This window comes from Balaenoptera ricei, chromosome 19 (assembly GCF_028023285.1).
Source record: "Balaenoptera ricei isolate mBalRic1 chromosome 19, mBalRic1.hap2, whole genome shotgun sequence".
Taxonomy (NCBI): domain Eukaryota; kingdom Metazoa; phylum Chordata; class Mammalia; order Artiodactyla; family Balaenopteridae; genus Balaenoptera; species Balaenoptera ricei.
The window spans coordinates 11,175,413-11,183,567 of record NC_082657.1 but is presented as its reverse complement, the minus strand read 5'-3'; the positions used below and the strand labels follow the sequence as shown (position 1 = coordinate 11,183,567).

Sequence of the window (8,155 nt, the reverse complement as noted above, 5' to 3'; positions counted from 1 at the left end):
CATGGCCGGAGACAGAACCTAACACCCATGGGCATGCAACACAACCTACACCGAGTGACTCACAACTCCCGACGAGCTCTGAAACCCACAGCCACACCCGGACACCACACACGTGATGTGACACACGCTGGCACTTAGTGAGGCAGGCAGCGCCCCGTGGCACACACGGTCACCTAAATGTTGTCCACGCGCAGGCACAAACACTACAATCAAAGTTGGCACAACATCCTCTGACACAAACAGCCACACCCAGATGCCACACACAGGATGATGCCCATTCGTAGCTACACAAACACAACATATACGGGTGTTCCACAAACACACACTCTGTATTGACCTCGCAATCCCCATATGCCACACACAACAAATCTGTGTGAACAAAGCACTCAGCCATCACACAGCTGTGGAACACAACACGACATGTGCGGACACACAGCATTTAGGGACACATCCATGGCAGTCTCCAATCACCCAGCACGTAGAGAAATGCACACTGACGTACGTCACGGCACGTGGTGACTCAAGCACATACGCTCATAGACTGATTCACAACACACATGGATTCACCCTGACAGACAATATACCCCGGTGCACAATGCCATTCATATATGCAGTCAGAGAACAATATGAATGGATGCGTGTAGGAACGGACCTATAGGCCCAGTGACACACACAGAAACCCAAGCGGCATGTGCCCCATGTAAGACGTTTTGATCTATTTTGGTGCATCACACAGGACACAACCAAGAATGGTGCCCCTGGGGGAGGGGGGCGGGGCACAGGCTACACGGACCCTGATGCCCAAGAGCAACGTGCACAGAGTAAAACATGCCCCATCGCCTCGGACTGACACCATAAACCACACCCACACACAGCCTGGCACATGATACACTCCAACACAGGTGGCCACACAAACACAACATATACAGTGGAATACACAAAGACACAATGACACAAAGCACATGCTACACTATTTCCCAGCAGAAACACTGTGTCTCATGAACCAGCAGATGTGACCCACTGACACAGCCATCACTTAGGCCTGAAATGACATCACACACAGCACCGGGGAACGCCCTCTGGTACAATGTAATACACAGCCATGCATGCAAACACAACACTCTGAGTGTGGGTCCCCAGTCTGTGTTCTTGGCAGGGAAAAGAGAGGCCCCCAACATGGACACACACCTGGAAGGAGACACAGGGTCACATCACTGAGTGATACACAACTTTACGCACACAACACCCACAAAGGAGAGACACAACACGCGCTGATGCACAGAACAGCAAATGCAATGCAGACTGATGCACGGTGACCCCCAGAGTGACAACCATGCGGCATGTGACCACATGCAGCAGCACAGATGTTACGCACGGGTCTGTACACCGTACATCTAGACACACATCAAAACCCTCCACCAGCAACACACGGGGACTCACTGGCCAGGTGACACAAAACCCCTCTCACCGTGTGGTGGGTGGCCCTATGGACACCACTCTCGGGGGAGACACACAGACATAACCCCTCTCTCCTCCTGAGTTGTATGCCATGTAGGAACATGGTCCCTCCAGCCACAGGGCAATGAGACACACACAGACATGCTTGGCGTCACACCAACACAACCCACACGCACACACCCAGAGACACCAAACCGCACACACAGACACACCCGGTGACGAAAACAACCTATGCTGGGGCCCGGCCCCATGGTGTGCATGTGATTCCCACTTGGGATGAGACGCAGGGGTGGGCAGTGATGGAGACACACGCCTGTCTGCTTGGAGGAGATGCTGCAGCTGGGGGATCGCCAGGCTGCAGCCTGAGCGGCACCCGCCCCCCCCCCCCCCCCCCCCCACCGCCCTGCACCTCTCTCCTCCCTCTCGGCTCCTTCAGGCCTTGCCTCAGACTGCTGTCTCGGTCTCTCCCACTCTGGAAGCCTTTCGGTTCGTCTTTATCTCTTTCTCCGTCTGTCTTTCTCTGTCTCTGTTTTCCTCTCCTTTATGCCTTTGTCTCCTTTCTGTCTAAGTGTCTTCTGGCTCTGTCTCTCTCTGTCCGTTTCTCTGGTTCCATTTCTGTCTCTGGCTCTGCCTCTCTTTGTGTCCCTGTGTCTCTCAGGATCTCTGTCTCTGTGTCTATCCCTGCATCCCACTGCTTTAAAAATTTTTTTATTGAAGTATAGTTGATTTACAATGATTCGGATGTACAGCAAAGTAATTCAGTTATATATATGTATATATAATATATATATTCTCTTTCAGATTCTTTTCCATTATGGTTATTACAAGATATTAAAGGTAGTCCCCTGTGCTATACAGTAGGTCCTTGTTGTTTATTTTATATACAGTAGTGTGTATCCGTTAATCCCAAATTCCCAATTTCTCCCTCCCACCCTTTCCCCTTTGATAACCGTAAGTTTGTTTTCTGTGTCTCTGAGTCTACTTCTGTTTTGTAAATAAGTTCATTTGTACCCTTTTTTTTAGATTCCACGTATAAGTGAGATCCTATGATCCCACTGCTTTTCAATTTTTATTTATTTATTTATTTATTTATGGCCGTGTTGGGTCTTCGTTTCTGTGTGAAGGCTTTCTCTAGTTGTGGCAAGCGGGGGCCACTCTTCATCGCGGTGCGCGGGCCTCTCACTATCGCGGCCTCTCTTGTTGTGGAGCACAGGCTCCGGACGCGCAGGCCCAGTAATTGTGGCTCACGGGCCCAGCTGCTCCGCGGCATGTGGGATCCCCCTAGACCAGGGCTCGAACCCGTGTCCCCTCCATTGGCAGGCAGATTCTCAACCACTGCGCCACCAGGGAAGCCCCCCACTGCTTTTCTCTTTCACTCTCGCTCCCTGCCCCTGTCCCTCTCTGTGTTCGTCGCTCTCTGTGTCTGTCTGTTGCTCTCTGACTCTGTCTCCGTCTCTGCCTGTGCTCTCTTTTCTGTCTCATCCTCTCTCTGTCTCTAGTGCTCTGTGTCTCTGGGCCTCTCTAAGCTCATCTCTGCCTCAGTTTCTCTCTCCTGTTCAGGGGCACAGCTGGGAACAGCTTTGCCCCTCCCAGTTCCACTCCAGCCTCGCTCAGGGGCCAAAGGCCAGGGACCCAGAGGCTGTGGCTGCCTGAGAGGGTCAGTGGCCACGGAACAGAGACCTCTAGCCCCAGGCCTTCCACAGCCTCTGTGCTCCAGTGCAGGCAACTGTGAAAAACTGAGGGGAGAGAGACCTTGAATGTTGGAGCCAGAGGAGAGGGAGGGAGAAAGACAGACAGAGAAGGAGGGAGAGAGAGGGGAGGGAGGAGGTGGGAGGGAGAAGTTTTTACAAACTCAAAGAGCTGGAGACGGAAGAGACCTAGTGGTGAAGAGAAAGCAGGAGTCAGAATCAAGACAGGGAAGTTGGAGCAGAGGGAAATTTTGCCTCCAAAGACACCACGACTAAAAGAGAAAAGCGGAGAGTAGGCAGGGTGTGGGAGATGCCAGGGTGGGCGGCGATGGGTCACAGTGGGAAGGGCACCTGCCTCCAAATGGAAGTTCTGGGCTATGGGGGTCAGTTGGTAGCACACTGCTCCAGAGCCAGCTCCCTGCAGCCCAGAGAGGGGGCTGGTGACTCAGGGCCGCAGCGCTTCCTGTGACTCAGCTTTGGTCTCAACCCTGGAAGGGGGGCGTGGAGGGGGAGAGGGGTCTCTGTAAAAGACAGGGAGGGGGAGCGCCAGAGGACCTCTCTGCCCAGAGGAGGGAGCAGGGCAGCTGCAAGGGACTTGGAGGGGAGGAGGGCTGGGGACCAGGATCCTGGGGCTGAGGGAGGAGGGGCCGGGGGTCTGGATCCTGGGTCTGAGGGGGGAGGGGCCGGGGGTCTGGATCCTGGGTCTGAGGGGGGAGGGGCCGGGGGTCTGGATCCTGGGTCTGAGGGGGGAGGGGCCGGGCGCCTGGATCCTGGGTCTGAGGGGGGAGGGGCCGGGGGTCTGGATCCTGGGGCTGAGGGGGGAGGGGCCGGGGGTCTGGATCCTGGGTCTGAGGGGGGAGGGGCCGGGGACCATGATCCTGGGTCTGAGGGAGGAGGGGCTGGGGGTCTGGACCCTGGGTCTGAGGGAGGAGGGGGCTGGACCCATACTCCTGGTCCAGGAAGACTAGAAGAACTGATTCCAAAGTTCTTAGGACTTTTCCTTGGCCTCGTTCCAGCTGCCCCACCTTCATCCCAGCCCCATCTCCGGGCCTGGAAAGGACCCAGATGCCTTGGAGCCCAGCCTGAAGGGGCCAAGGACAAAGAAAGAGTTGTTTAACTCGGCAGGGTGGCGGAGCGGGTGAAGAGGTAGTCTCAGATGGAAAGGTCACTCATCACCCAGGGCTTGTGCAGGGAAAGGCGGGGCTCAGCCCAGGGGAAGACGTCCAGAAAGTCTGAGGCCTGTGGCGGCAAATCCTCCAACTGCTGTCTTTTGGATTTAGGCATTTGGAGGCTTCGGGGCATTGGGATACTGCCATCTGGTGGTGTTTGGGGGAACTGCAGGCTCTGTGCTTTTCCAGCCTAGTGTCCCATCTATTGCGCACCTATTGAGAGTCAGGTACTTCTCTACACGTTGGGGATACAGTAATAACTAAACAGACAAAATCCCTGCCCCCATGGAGCTTCCTGGATAAAGGAGGGAGACCCTGTGGTTCTGTCAATCTCTCTTTTGCTTTTGCTTTGTCTCTGTGAGTCTGCTTCTCTCTGTATCTCACTGGCCTTGCTTCTGAGTTTCTGTCTCCTGGTCTTTGTCCCCAAGTGCATGCCTCTCCGCTTTTATTTTTTTAATTTTTATTTGATTTTATTTTTTAAATAAATTTTTAAATTTATTTTTGGCTGCATTGGGTCTTTGTTGCTGTGCGCGGGCTTTCTCTAGTTGCAGTGAGCAGGGGCTACTCTTTGTTGCGGTGTGTGGGCTTCTCATTGCGGTGGCTTCTCTTGTTGTGGAGCACGGGCTCTAGGCATGCAAGCTTCAGTAGTTGTGGCACGTGGGCTCAGTAGTTGTGGCTCATGGGCTCTAGAGGGCAGGCTTAGTAGTTGTGGTGCATGGGCTTAGTTGCTCTGCGGCATGTGGGATCTTCCTGGACCAGGGCTCAAACCCGCGTCCCCTGCACTGGCAGGCGGACTCCCAACCATTGTGCCACCAGGGAAGCCCTCTGCTTTTAGTTTATCCTTTGTACCTCTGTGTTCCCAACCAATTAAAAATTATGTATTATATTATGCTAAGCTATTTATCTATCTATCTATCTATCTATAGATATATATCTCGCAATCTGGGTATCTAGAGACTTTGGGTCAATTGGGTTAAGCCTTTTTTTTAATTTAAAATTTATTTATTTATTTTATTTATTTATTTTTGGCTGCATTGGGTCTTTGTTGCTCTGCGCAGGCTTTCTCTAGTTGCGACGAGCGGGGGCTACTCTTCATTGCGGTGCGCGGGATTCTCACTGCGGTGGCTTCTCTTGTTGTGTAGCACGGGCTCTAGGAGTGCGGGCTTCAGTAGTTGTGGCACATGGGCTTAGTTGCTCCGCAGCATGTGGGATCTTCCCGGACCAGGGCTCGAACCCGTGTCCCCTGCATTGGCAGGCGGATTCTTAACCGCTGAGCCACCAGGGAAGCCCTGGGTTAAGCCTTGACATGGCCATGGTCACTGACTTTATTTTTGGGTGGAACATAATAACATAACACACATACAGCCTGGTTTAGAGACAGACCTGAGTTCACATCTAGCTCTGCTATCCCTAGCTTTGTGTCCTATGAGACCTGTAAAATGGGGGGATGATTATACCCTGTGTCACAGGGCTGCTTGAGGATTAGGTGAGGTGGAATATCTGTGGCCCTCAGCACGGGACCTGGCATACATTAAGCCCTCATGGCACATTGTTTCCCAAGCTGGCTCCAGTAATTCCTCCTCCTCTGTGCTGGTATGTGGCTTCTCCCACCAACAGGTAGAGTCTGTGTCTCTTCTCCTTCAATCTGGCTGGCTTGTGACTTGCTTTGACTAATAGAATGTGGCAGAAATGATGCTGGGCCAGTTCCAGGTCCAGTTCTTAAGAGAACTAGAAGCTTTTGCTTTTGTTCTCTTAGAACTCTAAGACTGCCGTGTTGTGAGGAAGCCCAAGCTAGTCACATGGAGGGGCCATGCAGAGGAGAATCAAAGCACCCTGGCCAAAAGCCCCAGTCCAGCCCCATCTGAATGTAGCTGCATGAGACCAGCAGAAGTGCCCCGTCAACCCACAGGATCATGAGAAATAATGCACTTTTTGTTTTAAGACACTAAATTTTGGAGTGGTTTGTTATATAATAATAACAATAAATATTACACTTTTCTGTTCACTTTTATGTTTGAAGTTTTCCATAATAAAAAGTATGTATATATTAATATATATGAGTACGTATATATAAATAGGTATTAGAATAGATAATGGAAATTGCACTTTATAAATTACAGCTAGTGTTATTTTGCTTCTCTCTTTCTGCCTCTGGGTCTTTCTTGACTCTTTCAGTCTCTGCTCGTCTTTCATATTTTCCTGTCTCTCTTTCTCTATCTCTTTCTCTCTGTGTGTCTACTCTTATCTTACCAAAACCCCTCCTGCCACTTTTCCATCCACTTACTTTGCTCCATCACATTGGCCTTCTTGCTGATCCTCAAACATGCCATGCTCTTTCCTGCCTCAACATCTTGCTGCTTGCTTCTTCCTCTGCCTGAATGCTTTTACCTCCAGTCTCCTCTTGGATCATTTCCTTACTTCATCCAGTTCTCTTTTCAATATAGCCTCTTCCTTGACCATCTCTTCAGAAATGCTCCTCTCCCACCCCATAAATAACTCTGTATCATATTTCATTGCTATGTCTTTATCATGGCATATGGCATTTATCTAAATGATCCTGTTTTCTTATTTTTCTACTTGTTCAGGACAGGGATTTTGCCATCCCCAGTATTTAGAACAGTGCCTGGCACATAAGAGATGCTCAATGGCTATTTGTTGAAGGAATACTCTTATTCAGTAGTACTGATTGGCTCTTCTTCGACTCTACCCTCCTGCCCTGTTCCACACTGTTCTGGAAATGGGAAGGATATCATTTCCTCATTTCCCTGTCCTTTGTCTCACCTATTAGTTGAGTTGCTGTCTGTGGTTCTGAGACCCAATGCTGTGGATCTGTCCTTGGTGCTGACCTAGGCTCCCACGTGCATTAACCTGGGGAGGGCAACAGAATCTTAGGAGAGGGGCGATGTGAGCATGATCCAAGCACTGGACCACCTGGATCACTGAGAGGAGCAGGCATCTGAGTTCTGAAGGGAGGAAGTGCCTGGGTCACTGGCTTCAACAGGTATTTCTTTTATCTATCGCCTATCTATCTATCTATCCATGTATACACATACATATATATTCATTATTACGCAAAACTTCAAACAAGCAGAAGTGAACAGAAGAGTATAATAAACCTCACGTACCCATCTAACAAATACCAACTCATGGTTAATTGCATTTCTTCTGTGCCTCCACCCGCTTCCTCACTTCCTATATTATTTTCATGCAAATCCCAGACATGATATCATTTAATTGTATGTCGTATTTTAATTTTGTTTCTTTCTGTGGAGGTATGGCTTACACATTGGAAAGGTCACAAATCTTTTTTTAAAATTAATTAGTTAATTTATTTATTTTTGGCTGCATTGGGTCTTCGTTGCTGCACGCGGGCTTTCTCTAGTTGCGGCGAGCGGGGGCTTCTCATTGCAGTGGCTTCTCTTGTTGCAGAGCACGGGCTCTAGGCACGCATGGGCTTCAGTAGTTGTGGCTCGTGGGCTCAGGAGTTGTGGCTCCCGGGCTCTAGAGCCTAGGCTCAGTAGTTGTGGTGCACGGGCTTAGTTGCTCCACGGCATGTGGGATCTAGTTGCCTGACCAAGGCTCGAACCCGTGTCCTCTGCATTGGCAGGCAGATTCTTAACCACTGCACCACCGGGAAAGTCCCCCACACATCTTAAGTGTACAAATTGATGCAGTTCTACCTGTGTATAGACACGTGTGACCATCACCTCAAGCAAGTCACAGAGCATCTCCATTGCCACAAGAGGTTCTCCTGAACCGTCTCCCAACTGATACACCAGAGATAGCCAGCATCCTGACCTCTGTCACCAAAGATTAGAAAGCCACAATATGGGAGTCCAA

The 8,155-nt window shown here is 50.6% G+C and overlaps 1 pseudogene; it reads right to left on the bottom strand.

The window, feature by feature from the left end:
• LOC132353967 (carcinoembryonic antigen-related cell adhesion molecule 1-like) overlaps positions 1-8,155 on the bottom strand; it is a 902,477-nt pseudogene that overhangs the window by 397,800 nt on the left and 496,522 nt on the right.